This window comes from Capsicum annuum, chromosome 6, assembly GCF_002878395.1.
Source record: "Capsicum annuum cultivar UCD-10X-F1 chromosome 6, UCD10Xv1.1, whole genome shotgun sequence".
Lineage (NCBI taxonomy): Eukaryota > Viridiplantae > Streptophyta > Magnoliopsida > Solanales > Solanaceae > Capsicum > Capsicum annuum.
This window is the reverse complement of record NC_061116.1, coordinates 35545926-35562277: the sequence shown is the minus strand read 5'-3', so window position 1 is coordinate 35562277 and position 16352 is coordinate 35545926.

The following is a 16352-nucleotide window of genomic DNA, read 5'->3' as shown; positions in this document are numbered from 1 at the left end:
AGGCCGTATATGACTTTACATGTGGTAGATGAATGTCGGGCGACTTTGAAGATTTTTTTAAGGTAAAGGTTAGGTTTAATTGTATTGTTTTTATATCTCTATTCTGAAATTTTTTTTTTGTGTAAAGGTAAAGTTTAGTTGTATTATTCTAATATCTCTATTGTCGTATTATTTTGTAATAGTTTACACATGGTAGATGAGTATCAGACGGCTTTGAGAAAATTTTTGTGTAAAGGTTAGATTAATTATATTATTTTGATGTCTCTATCATCGTATTGTTTTGTTGCAGTTATAGGTGGTAGATGAATGTCGATCGGCTTTGAAAATTTTTTTCGCTAAAGATTAGGCTTAATTAAATAAATTCTCCAAAAAATGTTGATTTTAATTATTGTATTCATCTTTATTATTTAAACAAATATCATATTTAGTGTAACGTTTAAACTCAATAAAGTGAGGTATATGCGCAAGGCGCGTACACCTAAACTAGTTATATTAAAAACAAGGTATATCATATATTGTGTTTGATTTAAAACTCTACAAAAATATCTTTTACAATTATACCCTTGAATTTTCAAGGGACTCTCTATTCATTATATCAGTCATGTTAAAAACTAAAATATGAATAAAAATTTGTTACTAATTTTCAAGTGTAATATGTCACCACGAAGATCCTTGATAGCATAGTGTATTTCTAATATTTATTGTTTTTTGATCAAATATGACTTAAACTTATCATAGAGATTTAAGGATACATAAATATTCAACTATCTGAAACTTTAAAAAAAAAAATAACACAAATGTTCAAGTGACCAATCCACGAACTATTTTTTTTTATAAAAAAAAAAAACTAGTTGCCCTCCTCCCACCACCTTCCCCCCCCCTCCCCCCCCCCCCCCTCCCCCAAATAAGAAAAAGAATTCAACCCAGTATAGCAAACCAAAGATGGAGGGAAAAAATCAAATATTAATTTGTGAAATCATCAAATTACAATGAAACGAATTCGAAGAATTAAATAGGACATTTATAACCAACCCTATATAATTAAAGAGGACATTGAATTATAAAAGAAATTTAGGAAAAGAAATTGAGGGATAGTTGAGTCATTCGAGTGTCTTATCTATGGATTATTAAATCTTGAATAAGTTATCTCTCCATTTACTAAGGATAAAATAAGACCTCATATGGTGTATAAGTAATTCATGTAATAATTTAAAAGAAATAACCAAACAATGAATTGGATAGGACTAAATTTTAAACCAACGACTATTCTAATTAGTGCAACCTACCAAAAGGTTCCTAATTGTTAAATAGCAACCCCCCCCCCCAAATAGTCCGAGGAAGATGAGTAATGTGTGCTCTCTCCCTCCATTTGTTTTAAGAGAAAAGACATCAAAACACCCCTAAATTTTTTCACAAAATAAATTTTAGCACTTTAACTTTACGGATAATTCTTTTCCCCCTTAAAGAATTTTCAGACTAATTTTATACCACCCCAAGAATATCATACCACTCTCACTACGGTAAGTGCATTACACATGTGTCACATCGGAGCCACATAAATACATTAGTTTTAAAAAAAATACTCTCACTCCAATATATATATGTGTGTGTATGTATATTATAAGAAGGAAAAAGGAAAAAATCTACCCCTATCCTTTCTTCTCCAATCCCTTCCCCCTCCCCTTCCTTCTTCGTCTGCAAATCGTCTTCCTGGCCTCCACTGCAAATCGTCTCCCTGGACTCCACCGCAAATCCTATCTTCAACCCACTCCCATCTCTTTTTTCTTCATCTATAAACTGTAAATTTCTATGGCCCACATAATTAATTTATTTATTGGTTTAATAATAATTGAATAAGTTAAATCCTTAGTCTATATGGAAAGTTACCTAGTAGGATAATTACTGACTCCTAGTAGGATTGTATCCACAATTACTGACTCCTAGTAGGATAATGAGTGTATCCACCAATCACGTTGATGGAATGTGAAAACGACTATTCCCATTATAAAAGGGGTCCTCTCTCTGTCAAAAGAAGAATAAGTTCCATCACAATTATTCTGAAAGTAAGGTAAAGAGAGAGAAACAATTCAGTGCTTCTACTATTATGCTTTTGCTTCCGCTAAAATCATGAAGAATTCAGGTAAGTAATTCTTTATTGAATTACTATTATTATGTATATGTGAAAATCATTAAGTTCAACGTTCCTGAATAATACAAAGGATTATGGATAGGATTGCTTATGTATAAGATTGTTTAAGTTTATATAATCCATTTCATGCTTACATGTGGTATCAGAGCCTGGTTTTCGGAACAAGTGATTTTCCATTATAATTAATGTTTCTCCAGATCTTGTGAATTTTAATTATGTTTGTTAGAAATTTAACAATTATTGAATAACGAAATTTGAAATATTGATATTATTATAATTGATTCTATTTAAAATAACATGAGTTTAATCTTTGTTATTTTAAATATTAAAAAAACAACTCTTTGTTGTTAGAACGTTGTAGTATGCACTAATAAAATTTATTGTTTCTTAATATAACTTGGAATCATATATGTAAGATTCGATAATCACCAAAGTGGTCGAATCTTTATGAAATTAATTCCAAAATAAAGGTTAAAGTTTAAATTAATTACCCATTAATCTTGATGCTTATAATTGATCTAATAATTATGGGTAAATTAAATTTTTGGTTATAAGACATTTGTGGATCACCCAAAGGTTGATTGTTTGTTCGTATGACCAATAAATATTAAAGAGATAATTTTGGTGTATCATTAGTTTTATATATTTAACCAAAGATGATAAATATTATTAATTGATGCATTAAATATTATCATTTTGTGTTAAATATATTTTAAGCATCATTATGTTTAAAGTTGTATTTTGATGTTTCACCCAAAAGAGAACATCAATATACATTTAAGTAAGTTATTTCTGAATTTGATAATGCGTTTAAACTCGTAACTCAAAGTATTAACAAATGAGCATGTTCTATTTCAGCACTTGCCCTTCATTCGCACTCTGCCTCTGTTACGACTTTTAATGGAATTAACTTTTCAGATTGGTGTGAACAGATCAAATTTCATCTTGGGGTTTTAAATCTTGATATTGCACTTTACTCTGAAAATCCAACTGTTATTACTGAAGCTATCAGTGATGAAGAAAAGTCCTATTATAAGCACTGGGATCTGTCTAACATATTAGGTCTAATGTTCATGCGAATGAATATTGCGGGCAACATTAAAACTACTCTTCCCAAAACTGAAAGTGCAAAAGAACTTCTGAAACTTGTGGAAGAGTCTTCCCAAACTGCTGATAAGTCTCTTGCTGGGACACTAATGGGTACTTTGACCACCATGAATGTAACACCCCAATTTTCTGAACCGAAATGCTACACGGTGCTCATGACCTCGAAGGACCACAAGCTAACCCATGACTGATATCTGTACCTGTATACTGCATAATATAACATAAAAATACAGAAAACATGTACTGCAAGGTCGTAAGGTTCAACTGAATAAACATCTAATAAGAATAATATCTAAAATGGTATAACAATACCAAAACAAAACTGTAATAACTATCTGACATGTTGTAGTCTGAAAGCCTCTAAACTGTCTGAATAAGGAGTTGATGGAATATGTCTCCAACTAACTCCATCTAACAACTGAAATAAACTGAAATGATAAATGAAGTAATAATTATATAGTCCTTGAATGAGAAGGACTCACTTCAACTCGGAACACTGGAATGCTACTGCTGATCTGGAGCTCGAGCCTCTGAACCTATGGTGTAACATGCGAGAAAGCACCATAGCACAAATACTTCAATACGTCTGAATGTACTGAGTATACGAGTGAGGTAGGCTAAATGCAAAGGGTTATATGCATGAACAATACTGACTGATATGACTATAAGAATACATACATGCATACGTAACTGTAACTAAACTTGTGGAGATACTGACTATTGAGTCTGAATACTGACAACATGAGTTTACTGATACTGAGATACTAAAAGATTGAGTTTACTGATAATGATATGTAAATCACTAATAAGTGATGGATCTGATAATGTATTACTGTATACTAAGAGACTAATATTGCATTACTGATAAGGAATGATTGTTTCTGGCAGTTCAAATTATGAAAATTTGGTCTGATTGACTATATCTGACCGTCTTGATATACTAAAATCTGAAGAACTATCTGAGTTCTTTTACTGAGACTGAGACTGAAACCGGGACTGTAGGAAGTAGTTGTCTAATCGACATGCCCCAATAACGCATACAGCTAAGTTGGGGTCCAGTATCTGCCCCAACTAGAGGGGTGTTAATACCGCGCCATTGGTAAAGACAGCTGTGAGTGACCCTTATCTGGCAGGTACTCAAATGAGAATAGTGGGAACCCTAAACTGACAGGTTAAGCCACCTCATCAACCCTAATCTGACAGGTTAATATGTCTCAACCTACGTTGGCTACGTAGTTCTGCAACACAAGAATAACTGCTAAGAATCACACCCTAAACTGGTAGGTGAATTCCCATCCTTGGGTTCACTCGGTGCTAACTTCTACTCCCATCTGAAGAGACTGAACATGAATAACTGAAATGAATTGATTCTGAGTTTACTGAGTTTCGTAGCTGATGAAATATACTGATGTATGAGGATTTATAGAGAGTACTATAGTTACTGAGATTTTACTTGGAATACTGTGGAATTCTACTTTCTATCTGAATAAGGCTGACTCTACTAGCTGATGAGGTTACTCAGGTTTTGAACTGAATACTATTGATACATGATAACTAGTTGAGAAAATTGTTCTTTCTGAGTACTGAGTTCATGAGATTTCTGAGAGTACTGAATTACGGAGATTACTGAAGTTACTAAGAGCACTAGAATTTCTAAATCTTCCGATATCACTAAGTACTGAGATTACTGAGATTAACTGAGATTTACTAAGATTAACTGGGTTACTGATATTTCTTGAGTCACATGACTGACTGAGTTCTATGAAACATGGCATGACTGAGAGTATCATGAAACATGACATGGCTCTAGGCACACAGCTATAGTTTTCGGGTACGAATACCCCCAGGACTTGATGGAATAAAAATGACTCACACATTACATGACTTGATCACAAGATCGGAGTCCACAATTCACAATATCATAAGTAGGGGATATTATACTTCATGTATTTATTCAATATCTCAAACATGGTAGGGGAAAGCATGGATATATTTCATGTATATAATTCATATATCCATTATCATACATGCTTCATACCACAACAATAACAACACTTAAATAGCATGGAAATCCATATTGAAGTGTATATCTAACATGGACTTGTCATTTAGATATCATGAAATCATGTAAATATGAATTTCTAGCATCCTAGGCATTTTATCAAACACCTTGCATGCATTCTTTAAGGCATAGGTGGATTTCATACTTGCATCATATCAAACCACCCAAAGTCTGTGTTTTACAACTAACAACCACATATATTCTATGAAAACACCTTTAGATATTATCTTGAAACTTAAACAACAATCATCAATAAGTACATGCTCATATTACCATAAAAATTTTACAAAATAACATTTAAAAGCATGATTCTTGAGCTCTATGAACGAATTGAATCCATAGATGAACACTACACATACCTTAGAAAGGAAACCTTGATGATTTGCTGGAGAGTTCTTGGATTGGGAAACTTAATTCTTGATTATCTTGGAAAAAAATTTGAATCTTGCTTTGAGAGATGAGTTTGATGGAAACCCTAATTTTGTGGTTGAGAGTGTAAGAGAGGGATTTTAAGATGCTTAACTAAATAAAAATGGGAAAAATTATGCCTCTTTAGGGTTATAACTCATGAAAGGTGAAGGAAAATACCAAAATACCCTTACAAAATAATTTCCTAGTTGCTGAAAAATCATAGCTGACGACCTTCGTGATAGGGCGTCACAATTGTGATAAGCTATCACGAATATCGTCACTTAGGAGCTGGTTTCTGCCTAAGAATGACGACCTTCGTGATAGGGCGTCACAAATGTGATAAGCTATCACGAATTTCATCACTTAGGATCTGGTTTCTGCCTAAGGCTGATGACCTTCGTGATAGGGCATCACAAATATGATAAGCTATCACGAATGTCGTTATACTATTTTCAGCATGACATGCTGGAGTAAAATAGGTATAACTCTTTGCTCTGATATCAAATTTAGGAAAAATTGGTATCATTGGAAAGGTAATTCAAAGATCTTTGATTTGATATATAGTAAACCACCCAGTTCATCATATACAATGAGTTATGGTCGATTGAAGCTGATCCAAGTTTTGACGCTCACTAAAACTTGAACGATAGGAAAGCTTTCAACTTGTACTTGAGTTAGGGACCTCTATGATCTAAATTCATGCTCAAATAGATTTCCACACTGCATAATTGATTAACACAATATATTTATATAGGATTTGAGGCTTTTGAAACATCCACGCATAGGAATGACGGATTTTCATTCTAGTTCAAAATATAGGGTATTACAATGAAGTTTGATGGTTCACGTACAATGCATGAGCATGTCATTGAAATGACAAATATAGAAGCAAGACTTAAGTCATTGGGAATGAAAGTGAAACAGAATTTTCTTGTGTAGGTCATTATCAACTCATTATCGTCTGAGTATGGTCCTTTCCAAATGAACTACAACACCATGAAAGACAAATAAAATGTGAATGAATTGCATGGTATGTTGGTTCAAAAGGAAACTAGGCTAAAGAATCAAGGAACCTACTCCATTAATTATGCAAATCATCAAGGAGCTGAAAAAAAAGGAAAGAAGCATGGTAAGGGACAACAAAAGCAACTTAATGTTAATCAGTCCTCATCTCAAGTATGTAAGAAAGGAAACAAGATTGGAAAGTGTCATTTCTGTGGAAAATCTGGACACTTTCAGAAAGATTGCCTGAAACGTAAGGCATGGTTTGAGAAGAAAGGTAAGTCTTGTGCTTTTACATGTCTCGAATCAAAATTAACTTAAGTTCCTTATAATACTTGGTGGATTGACTCTGGTTGTAATGTTCATCTTTCTAATACTATGCAGGGATTCCTTACAATCCAAACCATAAACAAGAATGAAAGATTTGTTTACATGGGGAATAGAGTGAAGGCTCCAGGTTAAACTGTCGAGACTTATCGTCTGATTCTCAATTCTGGACATCACTTAGATTTAGTTGAAAATTATTATGTTCCTTCTCTTTTGAGAAATTTAGTTTCATTGTCTAAGTTGGATAACACTAGATATTTCTTTAATTTTGGTAATAGATGTTTTAGTTTGTTTAAGAATAATTATTTCATCGGTACTGGTACTCTTTGTGATAATTTATACAAATTGAATCTTGATAATCTGTTTGCCGAAACACTCCTAACTCTGCATCATAATGTTGGAACCAAATAAAGTTTTGTGAATGAATAATCTGCTTACTTGTGGCATAAACGTTTAGGTCACATATCTAAAGAAAGGCCGAAAAGATTAATTAAGAATGAAATTCTTCCAGATTTAGATTTTACTGACCTTAATATTTGTGTTGATTGTATTAAAGGAAAACAAATAAAACACATAAAGAAAGGAGCCACAAGAAACACACAGCTTCTTGAAATTATACACACTGATATATGTGGTCCTTTTGATATCACATCTTTCAATAAAGAAAAATATTTTATCACTTTTATTGATGACTTTTCATGTTATGGATATATCTATTTTTTCATAAAAAATTTCAAGCGATTAATGCCTTAGAGGTATTTATTACTGAGGTTGAAAGACAACTAGATAAAAAGGTGAAATAATCAGGTCTGATAGAGGTGGTGAGTCTTATGGAAGATATGATGAAAGTGGACAACACCCAGGTCCATTTGCTAAATTCCTCAAAAAGCATGGCATATGTGCTCAATACACAATGCCTGGAACATCACAACAAAATGGTGTGGCAGAAAGGCGTAATCGTAAATTAATGGATATGGTTAGGAGTATGTTAAGTAATTCATCTTTACCTCCTTCTTTATAGATGTATGCTTTAAGGACTGTCGTTTACTTGCTAAATAGGGTTCCCAGTAAAGCATTCCCAAAGATACCTTTTGAACTGTGGACTAGTAGGAAACCTAGTTTGAGGTACCTGCATGTTTGGGGTTGCCTAGCAGAAGTTAGAATATATAATTCAAAAAAAAAAAAACTGGATTCAAGAACAATCAGTGGTTTCTTCATTGGTTATCCAGAAAAATCAAAGGGGTATAGATTTTACTGTCCTAATCATAGTACGAGAATAGTTAAAACTGGAAATGCTAGATTTATTGAGAATGGCGAAGCTAGTGGGAGTGAAAAACTACGTAATGTGGAAATTAATGAAGTTAGGGTACAAAAACCTCTACCCTGTACTTCTTTTAAATTTGTTGTTCATGAAGATGTTGTACAACAAAGTAATCAACAAGAACAACAAATTAATATTCCTACTAATGAAGCCATAATTGATGAACCTATAGTAGATGAACCCCAAGAAGTAGCATCAAGAAGATCTCAAAGACAAAGGAGATCTGCTATTTCTGATAATTATTTGGTATATCTACATGAGTCAGAAACTGACTTGGGAATTGATGATGATCTAGTTTCATTTTCACAAGCCATTGAAAGCAATAATTCTAGTAAATGGATAAATGCTATGAAAGATGAGTTAAAATCTATGGAACAAAATAAAGTTTGGGACCATATTGAATTACCCGAAGGTTGCAAAAGAGTTGGGTGTAAATGGGTTTTTAAGACCAAACGCGACTCAACTGGCAACATCAAATGTCACAAGGCCAGACTTGTTGCCAAAGGTTTCACTCAAAATGATGGCATTGACTATAAAGAGACGTTTTCACTCGTCTCTAGAAAAGATTCACTCAGAATTATAATGGCCTTGGTAGCTTATAATGACTTAAAGCTACATCAAAAGGATGTGAAAACAGCCTTTCTGAATGGAAATTTAGAGAAAGAAGTTTATATGAATCAACCTGAGGAGTTTTATATTAAAGGAAAGGAACACATGGTGTGTAAACTTAAGAAGTCAATATATGGACTTAAACAAGCTTCCCGACAATGGTATTTTAAGTTTAATGAAATGATTGTCACCTTTGGATTTAAAGAAAACACTGTTGATCGGTGTATACATCTGAAGGTCAGTGGGAGTAAGTTTATTATGTTAGTCTTGTATGTTGATGACATCTTGCATGCTACTAATGATCTTGGTTTGTTGCATGATACCAAGAAATATCTCTCTAATAACTTTGAAATGAAAGATATAGGTGAGGCATCCTATGTGATTGGAATAGAAATATTTTGAGATAGATCACAAGAATTGTTGGGATTGTCTCAGAAAACCTATATTAATAAAGTATTAGAGAGATTTAAAATGGAATAATGCTCATCAAGTCTCGTTCCAATTCAGAAAGGAGATAAGTTTAGTCTCAATCAATGTCCAAAGAATGACTTGGAATGATAGTAAATAAAAAATATTCCTTATGCATCAATAGTTGGAAGTCTTATGTATGCCCAAACATGTACAAGACCAGACATCAGTTTTGCTGTTGGAATGCTGGGCCGATATCAAAGTAATCCTGGACTGGATCACTGAAAGGCTGCAAAGAAAGTGTTGCGATACTTACAAGGAATAAAAGATCATATGCTCACTTATAGAAGATCTGATCATCTAGATGTGGTTGGATATTTAGACTCAGATTATGTTGGTTGTGTGGATACAAGAAAATCCACATTTGGATATTTTTTTCTATTAACTGGAGGAAAAATATCATGGAAGAGTGTGAAACAGTCTGTTATAGCTGCATCCACTATGGAAGCTGAATTTATGGCATGCTTTGAGGCCACAGTCCAGGTTAATTGGCTGCGGAATTTTATTTCAGGACTTGGACTAGTCAATAATATAGCCAGTCAGCTAAAATTTATTGTGATAATACTGCCGCAGTTTTTCTCTCTAAGAACGATAAGTATTCGAAAGGTGCTAAGCATATGGAATTGAAATACTTTTCGGTTAAAGAAAAAGTCCAGAAACATAAAGTGTCAATTAATCATATTAGCACCAAGCTTATGATTGCTGATCCTTTGATGAAAGGATTACCGCCCAAAACATTTGTTGAACAAGTTGAAAGAATGGGTCTTATTGATAGCAATGAATGATTTTATGTAAAGACTTTATTATGTTTATGAAATTGACACTTTGAGCTCAAATTATATATGTTTCTGTTGTTACCTGTTTTCTCTTGTATACATAATATTGTGAATAATGATGACATGTTCTGACTTAGATAAAGGATTCTAGGTATTATCGTTGGACCCATTATGTATTTGAAAGGTTATGTTAGGTAATAGACTAATATTGTAGTACATGGAAGGAACTATGTCAAGTAAAGAGACATACAACCGCCATGACTCATTTTAGTTGATTTATTTAACGATGACAAATGATGTTGGATTTGACATTAATAGTGCACTTGATTGATGTACCTATTAAATCATTAAATTAACATTGTGTGTGCCAAGTGGGAGAATGTAAATTTCTTTGGCCCACATAATTAATTTATTTATTGGTTTAATAATAATTGAATAAGTTAAATCCTTAATCTATATGAAAAGTTACCTAGTAGGATAATTACTGACTCCTAGTAGGATTGTATCTATATTTACTGACTCCTAGTAGGATAGTGATTCTATCCACCAATCACGTTGATGGAACGTGAAAACATAACTGACTATTCCCATTATAAAAGAGGTCCTCTCTCTACCAAAAGAAGAATAAGCTCCATCACAATTATTCTGAAAGTAAGGTAAAGAGAAAGAAACAATTCAGTGCTTCTGCTATTACGCTTTTGCTTCCGCTAAAATCATGAAGAATTCAGGTAAGTAATTCTTTATTGAATTACTGTTATTATGTGTATGTGAAAATCATTAAGTTCAACGTTCCTGAATAATACAAAGGATTATGGATAGGATTGTTTATGTATAAGATTGTTTAAGTTTATATAATCCGTTTTATGCTTACATAAACCCCATCTTTTCTCCCCACCCCCTCCACCTCCACACCCGTATTTGTCATTTTTTAGGTTCATTATTCTCGATTCTGAATTCAAATCATTGGAATTTGATTCTTGAAAAACTACAATCATAATGGAAATATTTTGAGTTTTAGTTTGATAAAAGGAATTAGAGATAGAAAAAATGTGAATTATTTTTTGTCAAAGTTGAAGTGGCTGCCATGTTTGAGAAAATTTTTGTTCGATTCAATCTCCTTTTTGCGATTTTCTTCTTCGGTTCAGTTTCAATATGAATTGACCAATATTTTTCATATGGGTATTTTCAATTTGTTCAATTGAAACAAGAATCTGAAAATCATTGAGTTAATTCAGCTATAGAGGAAGCTAATTTTAATGGAATAAATTGAATTTTGTTGAAGATTTTTCTGTAAGAAGATGACCATATTGCAGAAAATCATATAAAAATATTTTGATATGTATTTGATTGGCGATGTTTGATGGTTAGGAGTGAAAAAAAAAAAAAAGAAATAGAGGAAGGAGAAGAAAGGGGGCGGGGGTGTCAAGAAGAAGAAAAGAAAATCGATCGCTGAAAATAAAAAAGTGGGCCCCACTTATTTTTCTTTTTTAATTTTTTTTTTTTTTGCCATTACGCGCCGAACTTTATAAATTTTATCGCGTTAGCTGTTATGGTTGTCTAAAATTCACTTGAAAGCTATTTAGGAGAAAAATAATTATCCGTTACGTTAAAGTATTAAAATGAGTTTCGTCGACAAATTTAAGAGTGTTGTGATGTCTCTTTTTTTAATTAGTTTGATGGCAAGTTGGCACTATTTTTCCACTTTTCTTTCTTTGTACTCCCCCTCACCTCCACTCCCCACCCCACCCCCAGCCCCACCCATGCTCACATTTTTTGAATTTAATTTTAACCGGTAATCTCAAAGCTAGGCCTGTGACCATTGACTTGTTAGTTTTCAAGTTATATCCTGGCTTCTCTTAGTTTGAAATAAGATTTTTTTTGTTAGCTAATCATCTGGTATAGGTTAAGACTAATGCAGATCAGTGTCGAGTAGGACCACTAAAGGCAGAGGCGAACTCAGGATTTGAAGAGTGCGGGTGCATCTTTATCATAACATAAGCGCTCGAGAATCTTCCAATGACGACTGAGGGATAGTGTCGTGTCTGATTGACTGATTAGTAAAGGCTTAAGCAATAACAAAAATACAAATATGGATTTTAGGGTAATATATAAACCTTAACTGCTTATAAATAGAATAGTTCAATAGTCCAGTGGTTAAGGGTGGATTGTGTAAGGAAAGAGGGGTCACAAGAATAGTTCAGTAGCCCAATGGTTAAGGGTGGATTGTGTAAGCAAAGAGGGGTCACAAGTTTGATTCCTCACAACTACTTTTGTTGTTAAAATTTAATAACACAAAAAATAGAAAAAGAAAACTCGATCCAAGGATTCGATCCCGAGTAACATTTGCGGGAAACAAGATTAAGAACCAATGCGCTCAAAGTGCTATTGTGTTCTTTAAGGTGCACATAATTTATATAACAGTTTCTTAAGGTATATATATGTACGTAGACATAAATTTTTTTGAACTTACCGGGTGCACATGCACCCCCACCCTAACATGTGGGTCTGTCCCTTACAAAAGAGGTAAAGTGCTTTCAATTAAGAATTTTTAGACGATTTAAACTTAAAAGTTCTAATTAAAAATGAAGGTATCACAACTCATATGAAAATTTCCACATAGAAGTAAAATTGGCTCGTAGTCTTGGATCAAATTAGCTAGCTAGTCTAAGGATGAAACCAAAATATTGAACTATTTAGCCATGCATAAATAGTACCCTATCAAATTATGTGACATGAAATAAAACAAACTACTATTCATGAACAACAAAATCTTTCTTTGACCATCGAAGCAGACAACTGCGCTAGTCATATGCCACTCAAAGGTATCATCACTAGTTTCCTGGAATATTTCGATTTGATGGATTTTGAATTTTAAAAACTTCAATTAGTCATGATAAATGATTTGTTAACTTAATATTTGTATGTACAATTTAATAAATTTCTTTACACAAAATTGTTTGAACAAAAATTACTTAATTCCAACGAATCTGTCATATTTGGGCCTCTAGCTCCGCCTCCTATTCACTAAGCCATTTAAAAGTGAAGGTGTCACAACACCAAATTTTGATAGTAAATTTTAAATACATAGCTCATGAAGCAGGGGCGGACCCAAGTTTTGGCACCAGTTTATTCAAAGTTCTGTTTTTTGAACACGAAATGTATGTCTGAATGAAAATTCACAAAATTTCAATATATATTAGATGTAAACTCATAAGTCATAATATTAAATTTATTACTATAAGTTTAGCTAAAAACCATATTAATCAGAATTCATCAAGTTAAAATTATAAATCAAACTTCGTAAAATAACTTCTTCATGTCCTCCTAATTTATGTAATGATATTTGATTCAACACTGAATTTGTTGTTTCTTTTTTTAAAAAGAAGGCTTTTGAAATTCTTGGTCTAAAAAAAGTCACAAATAATTGTATGAGTATAAACTATTTTGGATTAGTGGCTTAGTTGATCGTTACCTGAATTTTTACCTTATCGGTGAGAGTTTGATTTCTCACTTAATAATCTCCTCCCAATTTATCCTACGCCGATATTTTTTTAAAAAAAGGAAAGAAAATTATAAATCATCTTATTAAAGGTAAAATAAATTTTTTAATATTAATTTATTAATAAATATAAAAATGAGTTAATTTTTTTGAGACTGACTAATTAATAAGAAATGTTTGAAGACGGTATTATATAAATTGGGACGAAACAACTAAAAAGTACTAGAAAACCCTTTCGCTTAAAAACTGTAAGAGTTAAGAAATATGAGATTTCTTACGAAAGATTTATTATTGGTAATATTTCCGACAAAAGAATTTCCAAAAGGATTTATCACATAATGAGGACATGAGGGGCAGACAGACATGAGTCTTGATCAACCTGAGTCTATGATAGGGACTCATCACCAAACCTCTATAGCCATCCAACACCATCCCATCAAGCAATGCAGACATGCTCAGAAGACTAGTCTGTACTACATAGCCAAGACAACCATGCATATTCTCCTATTTGTGTAACACCTCCATGTGCCTTGCTCCTCTATATCTCCCACTCTAATTCATAACTATTGTACTATCTATATCGGCGTTTAGTTTGGTTGCCGGTTAGGATTGTGCATGCAAGTATCAATAATGTAAGAATTAATAATATAAGATTTGGCTATTTAGGTATTAATTATTCTATCTTTTGTCATGTACTTCCCGTTTAAAAAAGAATGACCTACTTTGACTTGACACAAAGTTTAAGAAAATAAAGCAACTTTTGAATCTTGTGGCCTTAAATTAAAGTTGTGTCAAATGTACTAAAATGTCTTTTAATCTTGTGGTCCTAAATATGTCATGTGGAAAGTTGAAATTAAAGTATTGCCCAAAAAAAAAAAAAAATTATTCTTTTTTAAACGGATCAAAAAGGAAAGTAGATCATTCTTTTTTACACGGAGGGAGTATTAAAGTAAGGAGAGTAGCGGTGTAAAGTCCAACTAAGATTTCCATGAGAGGTACTAGCATTCATCTTGATTGAAGAGATTTTTACTGACTGCTGAACCTTCTCTGCTTTGCAAGGTAGGCTAAAACAAGTTTAGTGAATAATTAAGTGGAAGTCAAAGACTATTTTTCAAAATTGACTCATTATATGTGTTTTAGTTATACGGGACTATAAACTGATAACCAAATACCATATTTGGTGTATTAAATTGTGTCTTAACTAAAATGCTATCAAACATGATACAACACAGGATGGTTTTATAACATGTATAATTCACTTCTTAATCAACAACTAAATAACACCTTAGTTATTTGAAGTTTATTGATACAATTAATTTGAATTTGCTCTGAATAAAACTAGGTTGTACAACATCGAGGAGTGCGAAATGATTATTGTCATGGTGAAGGTTATTAAATTTACTTAGAGATATAAACCGTTGTTTCAGCAAAAGATTCTCAAACACGAAATTTCTGGCTAAAGAATGTAAAGATTTTGTGGTAATTGTATCTATTAATATTGTTTTGTACCAAACTGATCTGAATTTGCGTCAAATAAGCCAATTTAGGGGGTCGAATAAAGTGTTTTCTATTGAGAAGTTCGCCAATATGCCAATAGGTAAATCCAAAATATGTAAAAGAAAAAAAATGGATGGAAGAATCTCAACTATTATTCTGCTAAACTCCTTTCGGGATTTACTTTAACTATTTACACATTTCTTTATGCAGTGGTAGTCTCACTCTTGCCCCTCTTTACTGAAAATTAAAGTGTAAATAGATAATTCTTTTTTATGTGTACACTACTAATTAGAAAATGACTATTCTCCCACTAAAATTTCCTACTAAGAATTGTTCAATAGTTATTTTCGTAGATATTTTGATTAAATTAATAAAAAAAATTAAAAATTAAAAAAAAACTAGTATTTCAATGAGAATATATTCTCACCTTGTGTTTTTTTAGTGAGATGATTTGGTGTATGGAAAAAATCATATTTCATAGCAGAAATTTTTTTATTGAGTACGGTAGAAAAAACTTCTATTTCTAATACTGATCTATATTATATGCTTGGTTACATATTTGGTGCTTTTTGTATGTTAGTTTCATTATATTTTAACTCTACTTAATGGAAAGTCCGGCTTTGTTACTGTCTACGACAATGAGCGTGGAACCAATACTATGCATATATAAAATAAAAAATATTTCAATTATACATGTGTAAATCAGGTTAGATGTAATAGATATATCTACATGACTCCATTCAATGTCCATTAATTTAGTTACATGTTTCTGACAAGTGACCATTCCCTATTTGCAACTACCACCAATGGACCAATCTATAATCTATACATCTGTCCTTCTACTTCTTTTGCTTCAACATTTACTATTGATGTATAGTAAACTACCTCTGTCAAGTTTTTCCCCTCTATCGAGTATCACGTTTACTATTGATATAGAGAACTACCTTTGTCGAGCTTTCCCCCTCTGTTAAGTATCACATTGTTGTAATCATTAGATGAAATCAAATTAGTACTCCCTCCATTTTGAAATAAGTGAATTGTTGGGGTATTTATTGATGCTTTAAAATAAGTGAATCATTAAATTTTTTTTCAAATTTACCCTTATGATTTGACAATCAATTAAC